General features: G+C 39.1%; 1 protein-coding gene across 3 annotated transcripts in view; it reads right to left on the reverse strand.

The window, feature by feature from the left end:
- Nucleotides 1-15028, reverse strand: part of LOC124775813 (E3 ubiquitin-protein ligase RBBP6) — a 421473-nt gene that overhangs the window by 108069 nt on the left and 298376 nt on the right. The window lies entirely within an intron of this gene.

The following is a 15028-nucleotide window of genomic DNA, read 5'->3' on the forward strand; positions in this document are numbered from 1 at the left end:
AAGATCGATATAGTGCGAATTAGTGGAAGTGCAATGGCAGGAAGAAGATGCTTTCTAGTCATATGAGTACAGTGATACAAATACAAAATCACAAAGAGTAGGTCTAATAATGTATAAGAAAAAAGGAATATCGATAAGCTTCTGTGAACAGCATAGTGAAGATATTTATCATGGCCAAAATAGATACAATGCCAACAATCACCACACTAGTACAAGTTTATACGCCAACAAGCTCCACAGATTATGATGAAACTGAAAAAATATACAATGAATTACTCAAATGGTTATGGGGATGAAAATTTAATTATGGTGGAACGAGAATTTGCTGGAACGAAAGAGGAAGCTGAATAGCAGAATTTTACACAGAGCATAATTTAATCATCACTAATATTTTATTTGAAAATCAAGGAAGAAGGTTGCATATGGGGAAGAAGCCAGGAGATACTAGACTGTTTCATGTTATTATTTAATGGCAAAGCAGGAATTTCAAAACCAGATTATAAACTGTAAGATATGTCCAGGGACAAATGTTGACTCTGGCCATATTTTATTGGTTGTGAACTGCAGCTTTAACTGAAGAAGTTGCAAAAAAGACAGGAAATAATAGAGATGAGATCTGTTAAAAAAAAAAAAAAAAAAAAAAAAAAAAAAAAGAGGTGGTTGAAATTTTCAAAGGGAGTATTAGGCAATGACTGACAAAAACCCAGGTGAGAAACACAATAGAAAATGAATGGATAGCCTTGAAATATTAAATAGGACCAGATGGGTAAAATAATAAAGCAGAAATCCTTGGATAGCACATGACATACTGAATGTAACAAACAAAAGAAGAAAATATAAAAATACAGCAAATGAAGCAGACAAAAGGGATATAGATGTCTAAAATTGAGATTGACAGAAAGTGCTAAGTGGCTAAGAGGGAACAGCTAGATGAGAAATTCAAGAATGTAGAAGCATGTATAACCAGGGAAACTATAGATTACACCTATAGGGAAATTAAAGACCTCTTTGGAGAAAATAGCTAAGCAACTGTATGAATGTTAAGAGCTCAGATGGCAAGCCATTACCAAGCAAAGAAAGGGAAGCTGAAAGGTGGAAGCAATATATAGAAGAGAAACAAACTTGAAGACAATATTAAAGAAAGGGAAGAGGACAGAGATGAAGATGAGCTGAAAGATACAATACTGCACTAAGAATTCAACAAAACTCCGAAAGACCTATGCCAAAACACCTGGAATAGATGACAACCTCTGAAAATTATTGAGATTCTTGGAGGAATAAACCATGACAAAACTCTTCAACCTGGTGAGCAAGACATTTGAGACAAGCAGAAAACCAGCTAACTTCAAGGATAATGTAACTGGTCCATTTCCAAGAAAGACAAGTGCTGGCAGGCATGAACATTACCAAACTATTAGTTTATTAAGCAATGGCTCCAATATACTGACATGAATTGGTTACTGAAGAACAGAAAAATTGGTAGAAGTCAACTCTGGCAAAATTCGGTATTGCTTCTGGAGAAATATAGGACCATGTGATGCACTATTGATCCTATGACGTCTCTTAGAAGACAGATTAAGGAATGTCAAAATTACTTTTGTAAAATTCCTTAACAATGTTGACTGGAATACCCTCTTTGAAATTCTGATGATAGCAAGGATTAAATAGATGTAGTGAAAGTTTATTTAAAACTTGTGCAGAAACCAGACTCCAGTTATAAGTTTTTACCAAAGAAAATCACCATACAGCTTGCGGAGTATAAATGTAGATGTAGTAGATGAATAAAGTGAAGGTTTGAGAAAAGATTTTATTTTATTTTGACAACCAGTTCTGGCATTTCATTACGTTATATGGACTTCATGTATAGACATTCAGATGTATCGATATTGGCATACTGGAGGCATAAGTATCTGGATACCGTGAATTTGTATTCAAGTGCTTCCTTAGACAATGATTGACAAAAATGCAGGTGAGATACACAATAGAAAACTAATGGGTATCCTTGAGCGATGAAATAGTGATGGCAGCAGAGGAGCAAATAGGTAAAAAAGACAAAGCAGAATTCAAAGTATCCAGAAATTGCTGACTCCGGTATGCCAATATTGATTCATCTGGAAGTCTACATATGACATGCATGTGGGGCCTGAAGATGGCATATTGAAATGCCGAGACTGGTTATCAAAATAAAATAAAACAATTTCTCAAAATGTTTGGCGATTTTCGTTGGTAAATATTTGACCAGCTGCTGTCCCACTTTCTCAACGGATCAACAGGGATCAAGTTATAAGAGTTGAAGGTAGAGCGTAATATGTCACTTTGAAGTGATACACTGCATGATTATTTTTTGAACCAATGAAAGATGATTGCAACCGTAAAAAAAGTTTATTTTGTAATGTATTGGATAATCTACTGTTTGGACATGCATTTTATTTATGCCAATGTATCAAAAGAAGGATGAACACAGCATATTTGCAAGTTTGGATGATGATAAACAATGTACCACATTCGCAGTACCTGCTAGTCAGACAGTTTATTCTGTGTTGTCAGTGCCTGTTTTGAAGATATGGCATGCCCCAGTGGAAGAGTGGCAGCCATGACAACGCCAATAACGTCATGGGAACACTTGTTATAGAGAACATTCAAGTGATTTCTGTTAATTAAGACAGGACGCTTATGGACTTTGTACTTTTCAATGTTTTTCCAATGTTCTGAATAATGTAGTACCTTTGTTGTGCACAGTTACTGTAAATGAGGGTACAATATACAAGAATTTGTAAATGAGAAGCCTCACATTTATTTTCAGAGTTGGATGTTGGATTTGTATTCTTAACTTCCAGCAGTAATTGCAGCACTTTGAGGAAGGAAGATTGATCAGAAGAGGATTGCGATTGTGCTGACATAATAAGGTGAGGTACAGTAAACAACAGAAGGCCTTAGTAAAGAACCAGCAGAGCAATGTATGTGGCAACCATGGTAGGATACACAATAAACAGAAATTTGAAATTTTAAAGAGAACTGGTGAATTTTGAGTCTGTAGATTTGCAGGAGTTATCTGTCGTCAGTACTAATGAAGATCAGCAACCAGTTAGGGTAGGAGTAGGTTACCTTGATATGTATGTATATGAGGAGGAGGAGGAGGAGGTGGTGGTGGTGTATTAAATGCTATTAACAGGATACTGTACCCTAATCTGCATGTGCCTGTATGTACAGTGCGGTGAAACGAATAGGTGGGGACCTATAGGAAAAAGCATGACACAACAACAACAACAAAAAGGAGGAGGATGATACATAAATAACTGTACAGCTCTGGGGTTTTTGTAGAGAGCCATATAATCCTTCTAAAGGAACCTTTACTTTCTCTTTAATTTTTATTGGCTGGATTTATAAGCAATTTTAATGGGTGGTTTGAATAATGTAGTCCATAGAACAGATTTCATTTGAATGCGGAATTTACACAAGCAAATGTGATTACCAAGCAATTGTGATTACCGTGCCATGTTGCTACCCTCTCCACTTGGTGTCAATTGTAAGGTGTTAGGACTACTTTTTGGGGCCTGTACGGGTGAAATCAGGCAAGTCCACTTTGTATGATATGCCAAACAACTTCATCCTCCAGCTCCTTGCCAAAGAATCTGTCAAGAAGGGAATCCTGGGGTGGGGGCCAAGAGGGTTATCAGTCTTTGGGGTCTGTCTTCTTTCTATCTCAGGTTCTAACAGCCTTAGTCTTTCTTTTCCATTCTGTCTTCTCCTCCAAGAGTACCTTGGCTTCTTCCCTCTTTACCATACTCATTAGTTTCTATCGTGGAACCCTTCTTATATCCATTTATTAAATCTATATTCACAGGCTAGCCTCAGGAGTAGCACATAGCCAGTGATTCCTCAAAATTATATGAGAATGACTAGAAAAGCCTTAATTCTGGAATACACATACCCGACTGGATGAAATATGGACGATTCAATTAAATGGATAATGGACTATAGGTCCAACTAATGAGTCGTGCATGAGTAAAAGTCACTGCTCCTTACATATAATAAGTATTTGCTAACTGAGATCCCATGTCCACAGCAACACTGATTACCTGATAGAAACATTAAGAAACTTAATTAAAGTGAAACATACAGCTATGACTGATGGTATACATTCTATTCTGGAGATTTCACAGTTAATAAGCATGAATAAATGTATTCTTTGAAAATGAGAACTGTACTGGTACATTAAAGAGACAAATAATATTAATATTTGTAGTATAGTTTGAACTTCAAACATTTGTTGCTCGGCTAGAGTTTCACAGAAGTAACAGCATCATTCACCTAAGGGGAACAAGCTGTAGTGTAACTTATCATTTTGATGAAATGACGTACTGCACAAGCATTTTTTGAACCAATGAATAATGGTAGCCACTATAAAATGTTAATTTTCATAAAGTATTAGGTAGTCTACTGTTTGAGTGTATATTTTATTTATGCACATGAATTATAAAATGGATGCATGCAGAAGATCTGCCAAGCCGGGACAGCGATAAACGTTGTACCATATTCATGGTATCTGTTGGTCAGGAGGTTTATTCCTTGTTATCAGTTCTTGCCTTCACAATATGGTGCATGCCACCGAGGAAGAGTGGCTGTGACAATGCCAATGGCATCTCGAGGACAACAGAAATACTGTTATAGAGATACATTCAATTGATATCTGTTAATTAAGACAGAATGATTTTGGACTTTATCCTTATCAATGTTCTCCCAGTGTACTGCATAATGTAATAACTTATTAAAGCACAGTTATTGTAAACAAGAGTACAATTTATGAGACAATGAACACTCTCACATCTATTCTGTGAGTTGGATGTTGAATCTGTATGCTTAGCTTCCAGCAGTAACTGCAGCACTTTGAGAAAAGATGTTTGATCAGATGAGGTTGGTGAGTGTGCTGAAGTAATGAGGTGAGCAAGATTAAACAACAGGAAGTCTTAGCTCCCAATCAGACGTTATCATGCTATCATGATAAAGAAACAGCCGAACTATGTAAAACGGCATGAAAAGGAAGCAGTGGTTGAGATGGGAGTCAGACAGGATTGTAGCCTCTCCCTCATGTTCTTCACTCTTAACACTGAGCAAGCTGTGAAGTTGGTGAGGGAGTACCCAAGCAAAACATTATACTCTGTAGTTTGCTGATATCCTCATTATTCTGACAGGGACAGCAAAGAACTTGAAAGAGCAGCTGAGTAGAGTGGACAGTGTCCTCAAAGGAGATTATCACAAGGACAAAAGTAAAACAATGGTAATGAAATGTAGTCAAATCAGTTTGTATTGATAGAACAGAAAAATGCTGAAGATTAAATGGGTAGAGTAAGTAACTATGGAGGATGTACTAAATTCGGGAGAAAAGAAATTCATCATATAACTTGGATAAATGAAAGGACTGGCTAATAGAACACGTCTGGGGGAAAGAAGGTGTCATCAACTTGGTAATGGTAGGAAGTGTGAGGGATAAAATTTGTAGAAGGAGACCAAGGGATGAAAACAATATGCAATGTCAATGTAGGTTTCAGTAGTTGTACAGAGAGGAAGAGACTTTAATAGGATAGACTAGTGTGGAAACTTTCATCAAACTAGTCTTCAGACTGTGGACTACAATAGTAACAACAACAATAACAATTACACATATAGAAGCCTCTGGCTGAAAGGATGATTTTATAACTTTTTATTAATTGATTAATTCTGGGAATACCATTCCCATCTTCAGATGCACCTGTATACATAACAAATACCTTGTCGTTACATCAATGCATATACAACATAACAGCATTTCTCATAAAGTATATTAAAGTTGCCGTAACTGCCAGACTTATGGTCATGTTAAAGTTCTTATGCTTAAGTCAAAATATACATAGCATTAGAATTACTCATAGCTCAGATCAAATATTAAGCCAATAATATTTTCTGTCTTTGGAATGTTAAACTCATTACACTAGGTGTGACACAAAAGTTTCCATAATTTGTGTATAGCTGGTGCAGTCTAGCTAATACGACTGGAATCTGTCATGATTGTATTTCCCCATCCTTTGAGAGTTAGTGGCTCAAGCGACTTTGTGCTAGATGGTAGCATTTAGTTTTTTTCATGCATTTTCCCAGTCTCATGTGTTACGTGTCTTGCGAAACTGATGATGGAGGATGTCTAGAAACAGTGTGTGTGCATAAACTTTTTGTTTCAAACTTGTAAGAACTGCTACAAAAATATATGAAACATTGAAGCAAGTATATGGGGAAAACGCCTTAGGTTGCAGTCAAACTTACGGCACTTTTAAACATTTTTCAAGATAACAGAACACTATTTGACAATGATCTCTATTGAGGATGGCCGCCAACTGGCATTACTACTGAAAATGCCACTGTTGTTAGGAATACTGTGCTGGAAGATTGTAGACAGATCATGCAGGGCATATGTGATGATGTGGGGTAGTCCTATGTGACATGTCAGAGGATTTTGTCTAACGAAAGTGGCACATGGGCGATTGGTTCCTCCATTGCAGCAATGTGAGGTCACACACTGCATTGATCACCCTGGAGTTTCTGGTGAAAAACAAAATGACAATTATTCCTCATCTGTGGTTTCCACTCAACCTGGCACCAACTGACTTTTTTTTTTAATCCCCAGATTGAAGCTCACGTCAAAGAGCCAAAGAGTTCACAGAGTTGAGAAGATTCAAGCAGAATTGCAAGTGATACCAAAAATGCTCTTGAAAAAAGCAATCAAAGGAGCTTTCAGTTCTACATCTACATCTACATTTTTACTCCGCAAGCCACCCAACGGTGTGTGGCGGAGGGCACTTTACGTGCCACTGTCATTACCTCCCTTTCCTGTTCCAGTAGCGTATGCTTCGCGGGAAGAACGACTGTCTGAAAGCCTCCGTGCATGCTCTAATCTCTCTAATTTTACATTCGTGATCTCCTCGGGAGGTATAAGTAGGGGGAAGCAATATATTTGATACCTCATCCAGAAACGCACCCTCTCGAAACCTGGCGAGCAAGCTACACCGCGATGCAGAGCGCCTCTCTTGCAGAGTCTGCCACTTGAGTTTGCTAAACATCTCCGTAACGCTATCACGGTTACCAAATAACCCTGTGACGAAACGCGCCGCTCTTCTTTGGATCTTCTCTATCTCCTCCGTCAAACCGATCTGGTACGGATCCCACACTGATGAGCAATACTCAAGTATAGGTCGAACGTGTGTTTTGTAAGCCACCTCCTTTGTTGATGGACTACATTTTCTAAGGATTCTCCCAATGAATCTCAACCTGGTACCCGCCTTACCAACAATTAATTTTATATGATCATTCCACTTCAAATCGTTCCGCACGCATACTCCCAGATATTTTACAGAAGTAACTGCTACCAGTGTTTGTTCCGCTATCATATAATCATACAATAAAGGATCCTTCTTTCTACAGGGTCCGGCATAAAAAACTCCCCGATTACAAAGTAACGTGCAGTGGACAGTAGAAGGAGCAGAGTGGTGGGGGGCGCGTCGTTAAGTAGCTGCCTACGTGCCGTTTTCAGTGTACGCCATGGCATGGTCTGGTGAACATCGTGCCTTCGTAGTGGAAGATTTTATTCAAAATGGCGAATCGCCTATTAATACTCAACGTGCTTTTCGCGTTCGCTTTGCGCTCGGACGACGGGACCCTGTTCCCGATAAGAAAACAATTTATTCTTGGGTTGCTAACTTTCGTGAGACAGGTTCCGCATTAAAAAGGAAACCACCTGGACGACCACGGACTGCAACAGGCCCCGGAAATGTTGATGCAGTTAGAGCTTCAGTTCAACAATCTCCTCGACGATCCGCTAAAAAGCATGCGGCAGCATTACGGATATCTGATCGAAGTGTGAGAAGAATCTTGCATCGAGATCTTAAAATGCATCCTTACAAAATTGTAACTACGCAGGAACTGAGTGAACGAGACTGTGGTGTCCGTGTAAGTTTGTGCCAAGACCTTCTTCGGAACATTCATCCCAACGATATTGTGATTTTTTCTGATGAAGCACACTTTCACCTTGTCGGAACAGTGAACAGCCAAAATTGCAGGTACTGGTGTGAACACAATCCCCAAGAACTTCATCAACGACCACTTCATAGCCCTAAAGTAACAGTATGGTGTGCTGTTTACAATTCCGGAGTGATCGGTCCTTACTTTTTCGAAGAATATGACAGGAATTTAACCGTCAACAGTGAACGCTATTGTGCCATGCTCCGCGACTTTCTCCAACCGCAACTAAGGGAGCTTTTTGGTGAAATAGAGAACGTGTGGTTCCAGCAAGATGGTGCTACAGCCCACACAGCGCGGCAGTCACTGGCATTGGTGAAGGAAATGTTTCCTGGACATGTGATCTCGTTGCGTGGAGACATTGGCTGGCCCCCACGATCGCCGGACTTAACGCCCTGTGATTTCTTTCTTTGGGGCTATTTAAAAGCAAAAGTTTATGAACAACGTCCACAATCTTTACGAGCCCTGAAAGAAGCAATTACACAAGAGGTTGAAGCTATTCCACCTGAAATGACTCAAAGAGTAATGAATAACTTCAGGGAAAGACTCAAACAGTGTGTCGACAGTGCAGGAAGCCATTTAAGGGATGTTTTATTTAAAAAGTAAGACCATAAGAGTATTTTCTAAAATGGCATAACATGTACTTTTATTTAGTATAAATAAAATTGTTCTACCTTATTTGGTTTTGTTTTTATTAGCTTTCCTTAAAGGGGAGGTTTTTCTGCCGGACCTTGTATGTATTCGCAATACATTACATTTGTCTATGTTAAGGGTCAGTTGCCACTCCCTGCACCAAGTGCCTATCCGCTGCAGATCTTCCTGCATTTCGCTACAATTTTCTAATGCTGCAACTTCTCTGTATACTACAGCATCATCCGCGAAAAGCCGCATGGAACTTCCGACACTATCTACCAGGTCATTTACATATATTGTGAAAAGCAATGGTCCCATAACACTCCCCTGTGGCACGCCAGAGGTTACTTTACGTCTGTAGACGTCTCTCCATTGATAACAACATGCTGCGTTCTGTTTGCTAAAAACTCTTCAATCCAGCCACACAGCTGGTCTGATATTCCGTAGGCTCTTACTTTGTTTATCAGGCGACAGTGCGGAACTGTATCGAACGCCTTCCGGAAGTCAAGAAAAATAGCATCTACCTGGGAGCCTGTATCTAATATTTTCTGGGTCTCATGAACAAATAAAGCGAGTTGGGTCTCACACGATCGCTGTTTCCTGAATCCATGTTGATTCCTACATAGTAGGTTCTGGGTTTCCAAAAACGACATGATACTCGAGCAAAAAACATGTTCTAAAATTCTACAACAGATCGACATCAGAGATATAGGTCTATAGTTTTGCGCATCTGCTCGACGCCCCTTCTTGAAGACTGGGACTATCTGTGCTCTTTTCCAATCATTTGGAACCCTCCGTTCCTCTAGAGACTTGCGGTACACGGCTGTTAGAAGGGGGGCAAGTTCTTTCGCGTACTCTGTGTAGAATCGAATTGGTATCCCGTCAGGTCCAGTGGACTTTCCTCTATTGAGTGATTCCAGTTGCTTTTCTATTCCTTGGACACTTATTTCGATGTCAGCCATTTTTTCGTTTGTGCGAGGATTTAGAGAAGGAACTGCAGTGCGGTCTTCCTCTGTGAAACAGCTTTGGAAAAAGGTGTTTAGTATTTCAGCTTTACGCGTGTCATCCTCTGTTTCAATGCCATCATCATCCCGTAGTGTCTGGATATGCTGTTTCGAGCCACTTACTGATTTAACGTAAGACCAGAACTTCCTAGGATTTTCTGTCCAGTCGGTACATAGAATTTTACTTTCAAATTCACTGAACGCTTCATGCATAGCCCTCCTTACGCTAACTTTGACATCGTTTAGCTTCTGTTTGTCTGAGAGGTTTTGGCTGCGTTTAAACTTGGAGTGAAGGTCTCTTTGCTTTCGCAGTAGTTTCCTAACTTTGTTGTTCCTGGGAAAACTGCTGGAAGCGGTGTATACAATCTCCGAGGGGAATACTTTGAAGGTGGTGGTAATTATGAAGATCCAACAGCAAAGGACTTGGAAGAGCAGTTGAATGGAATGGACAGTGTCTTGAAAGGAGGATATAAGATGAACATAAAAAAAAAGCAAAACAAGGATAATGGAATGTAGTCTAATTAAGTCGGGTGATGCTGAGGGAATTAGATTAGGAAATGAGACACTTAAATTAGTAAAGGAGTTTTGCTATTTGGGGAGCAAAATAACTGATGATGGTCGAAGTAGAGAGGATATAAAATGTAGACTGGCAATGGCAAGGAAAGCGTTTCTGAAGAAGAGAAATTTGTTAACATCGAGTATAGATTTAAGTGTCAGGAAGTCATTTCTGAAAGTATTTGTATGGAGTGTAGCCATGTATGGAAGTGAAACATGGACGATAAATGGTTTGGACAAGAAGAGAATAGAAGCTTTCGAAATGTGGTGCTACAGAAGAATGTTGAAGATTAGATGGGTAGATCACATAACTAATGAGGAAGTATTGAATAGGATTGGGGAGAAGAGAAGTTTGTGGCACAACTTGACCAGAAGAAGTGATCGGTTGGTAGGACATGTTCTGAGGCATCAAGGGATCACCAAGTTAGTATTGGAGGGCAGCGTGGAGGGTAAAAATCGTAGAGGGAGACCAAGAGATGAATACACTAAGCAGATTCAGAAGGATGTAGGTTGCAGTAGGTACTGGGAGATGAAAAAGCTTGCACAGGATAGAGTAGCATGGAGAGCTGCATCAAACCAGTCTCAGGACTGAAGACCACAACAACAATAAAGTATGATTTTATTTATTGGTTTATTCCAGGTACTTTTGGGAAGCACCTCGAATATTATTTGTAACCAATTTACAGTTTAATTATAGCCAATTATAGTGGAAGTGTTTAGCCACTCTGTACAAACAACAAACATTTATGGCGTTGACAACCAACCTCTATACTGAACAGAAGTGAATATTAAACTGAAAGAACACTGAGGAATACTCACTTAACAACTTCTGAGCACTTTTAACGTATCAGGGTGTATACGGGGACAAGGGGAAAAAACTCCCGGATTTCTCCCGGAAACCCCGTTTAAAAAATATGATTTTTCCCGGGCGAAAATACACTTTTTATGTGCTAAGTGACAGAAGGTTTTCCGTAGATTTTCCCTCGGAACTGTAAAACTTATGAATCCTTTGAATGGTTAACGTTTTATACAATCGCATAGAACTTACCGGAAAAAAAAGAAAAGACGGGGCAAAGAAGGTTTCGGAGAGACCTTTAATGAAAAAAAAAAAAAAAAAATAAAAAAATAAAAAAGGAGAGAAATTTTGGAAAGACCTTTGATTTGCAGCAACATATACGCTGCATATTTTCGTATTACAAAAGTATAAATTCTAATTGCACCAAACACAGTGCGTTAGTTTCCGGAGCGTTGAAACCGAGGTTGTGATGTCCTTTTGTAAGCGGGTCATATCTCAAGCCACGAGATCTCGTCAGCCGATGACAGCGGCTATTCAGAACATAGGACACGTGTTATAGTCAGCCAATAGCAAGATCACTGGTCACATAGCGCGAACACGCAAGAGGAAAAGTTAACGGTTTAGATCAATGTATGCCGCACCGTATATCTACTAGAAAAGCTAAGCTTTCACATATAATGTTAGTCTCTAAGATTAACACGCTACAACAGAAGCTAAGCTTTCACATGTAATGTTGATATTTTTTTGCGTATGTTATACTTTAAGACACATCACACAAATGTGCCAGTAAATTTAAAATTATGACATAAATGTCTCGGCTCGAAATTCTTGTAAGTGGCTGGTCCTCAAACTGTTCTGTTTCGAACGCTCTGTGATTTAGATATCCATCCCACTTTCTCACACGTAACATAATTCATCTTGCGTAAAAAGAAATTTACTTTGAAAGTAACGCTTTTCCAACCACTGTTCGCAATACTATTCGGAGACTGTTAGAAATAGGTTCGATTTACCAGTTGCCGGGGAGCACCAGAAAACAGGCGTAATTGTGCGTGTGCAACTGCAGTGGTGTAGGAAGCCCGTATGTTCGTGTGCATAAAGCACTAAGAGAGCTTACATTACACCATAAAAGAAACTGTGCATCAGAGGATACTCCAAGAGCATCGGAATTTCGTAAACCATACTAAAATGCATAATTCGGCTTGATGTGCAAATTGGCTTTTTCCAGATTCACAATTAAGTAGGTCCCATCTGATATTAAGCTTTTCAGTGTGGTTTTAGGGATGTAAATTTTCTTGGAGTACCAGTACTCTACGATCTCATTTTTGGTTCTTTATTCTGGCATAATGCCATATATGGCAGAAGATGATAACGTGCACTTGAAATTCAGCGAACAGTTGGAAGTAGCCCATACCGTAAAATGATCGCCTCGGTGGAAAGATTAATAAAGCCAAATTTCTTTAGCAAACTTGCAAAAATAACTTCACTGTTCTGCAAGGCGATTAATGCTCGACCGCTACTAACTTGGAAATAAAATGAAATCAGAAAACTGAAATTAATAACATATTTTTGCCCTCCGTAATTATGTGAATGTATTTTAATTCACTTGATAGCTCCCAGCCACAGAAATCCGTTTTGTTTTCATTTGACGTGGGAGCATGCACGAAGAGAAGCAGCGAATTCACTTTACGTAAACACGGGTCATGTGGAGGTTAACCCCCTCCCCACTACAACTCAGACAACTCTGTGCAAGCGTGAGTCTGGCAGCTAGCGCGCGCAAGAAAAAAATTTCTCGTTTGCATCTGGCTGCTTGCTGCTACTACCGATACAGCTAACGGCCAAACTTCAAGTAGCGGGAGAAGGTACTGCTTATACGCGAGTCAAATGCGCATGCGCAACAGATCGCTGGCAATTGGTCAAACGAACCTAATGTGAACAGTTGTGACGTCATGTTCATGGCAAGCAGTTTATTATTACGAAGAATTACAGTCTTTGCCCTACGTCCTTTGACATATTTTTGCTATTTGCAGACGCTTGTGCGTGCACGGTTGTTTGTTGTTGTAAATTGCACATTTCCTTTGCCACTAGTTTTATTTTTTCCCCATATTTTATTGCTGCAGTATCATTCTCCAGTAGCAGGATACAATAACATTCTTTGCTAGAGAATCAGTTCTGCAGTCAAAATTACAAAAATTTAACTCAAAGCTAAAACAATGAAAAATTCCCGGCATTCCGAAAAATTCCCGGGTTTTTCCCGGTTGTCCCTGGTCGTATACACCCTGCATATACTTTATGAGAAAAGATGCTGTGTGTTGTATACACACTGATGTAATGCAATTTTTGGAAAACTTTGAAATGTGCACAGGTGCATCAGAAGATGGGAACAGCAGTCCCAAAATCAATCATCTAATAAATATTTATTGATTTATTTATTATAATTATAATCACCAACTATATACAGCTGTAGTTCCATCATCCACTTCAATAAGTGTGTCAAGATTACAACCTCACTTCTTTCCAACAATGACTTCGGCACACAAGGCCACATGTAACTGCAGGTCCCCTAGAATTAACTGGGTCGGTTCAAAGGGCAGAGGAAGTGAACAGCGCACTGCTTTGAACAGAACTAAGCCTAGTAAAGCATAGTGGTGTTTAAATCAATCCTTGGATCGAAAACAGCCTTTTTCCATTGTACTCATACTACTGATATACAAGGTCATAGAGTTCGCAAAATTTCACAGAGGAAAAAAATAATATTTGTTGTAGCATTTGTGTATTAACTTAATATTGACTTAATTGTCTGCATATTGCCTTTAACACCAGAACCATGAACAAGATCGAGGGACACCTTTGAACTTTTTTGTCTGCACTAATGAATTCAGTTTTTACCATCTTTGCTGAACTTAGCAACTTTCCCTCATTTCTGCTACTTTTGACAAAGGTCTACTGCAATTTCTTGCATTTTCATCATTTCATGAAAATTTTATGACGTATACCTAGGTAAGAAGGAGAAGTCAATAGATCCCTGGTGTAACTTGCATTTCAAATACAGCAGTTTTAATAATTACAAAGGAACTGGGATGAAATTTACTGCATTCAACAACTGCTGCTCTCAGTGATGATACACACATTCTCAGAATGGTTGCACACTGGACATTTTCAAGTAAGTTCTTAATCATTTCTTATTAATGATGACTGGTTTTGATATGACTAATAGATCATTTTCAGATGATCCTCTAGTCACATTAAAATTTATCACTGTTAATTAAACACACACACACACACACACACACACACACACACACACACACAAGCAATCCAGATGGTGTTTTTCATTCTTTATAGCAACAGAGATCACAGTTTTCTTTAGAAAGGCCTTCAATTATACTTTCAGCATATTTAAATGCACTGGACCATAACAATCTTCCCTTTATCCACTGTTTGTGATTCTGGCGGTAGATAGCTGTCATGTGCGCACGAGGTGTGCTCTCTCTCTCTCTCTCTCTCTCTCTCTCTCTCTCTTTCTGTGTGTGTGTGTGTGTGTGAGAGAGAGAGAGAGAGAGAGAGAGAGAGAGAGAGAGAGAGTGGGGGGGGGGGGGTCCTTTCTGAAGAAGGGTTTGGCCAAAAAACTCAATGTGTAATTGTCTTTTTGTTGTGCCTGACTGCAATTCAATGTGTCATTTTTATGATGAGTAGCAATCTGTTTTTCACAAATTTCAGTGGATTTCCCCTTTTGTGAGCAATACGGTAACTATAACAATTCCCTATTTGTCCCTGCTCCAATGAATACTTCAATAGTCTGCTTATGTACTTTCCTTATCGTGGAATGTGCCTGCAACACCCATCAGTTAATACTCAATCTCGCATGGGCTATAATCAATGTTTTGGCTCATCACTGTAAAAGTACCAGTGTGAATACCTCCATTCCTCCTCTAGATAATTGAGCACACACCTAAACATGGAAATAACAGTTTTACGGTACAATAAATACCTAAATAAA

The sequence above is a fragment of the Schistocerca piceifrons genome, chromosome 2 (assembly GCF_021461385.2).
Source record: "Schistocerca piceifrons isolate TAMUIC-IGC-003096 chromosome 2, iqSchPice1.1, whole genome shotgun sequence".
Classification (NCBI taxonomy): domain Eukaryota; kingdom Metazoa; phylum Arthropoda; class Insecta; order Orthoptera; family Acrididae; genus Schistocerca; species Schistocerca piceifrons.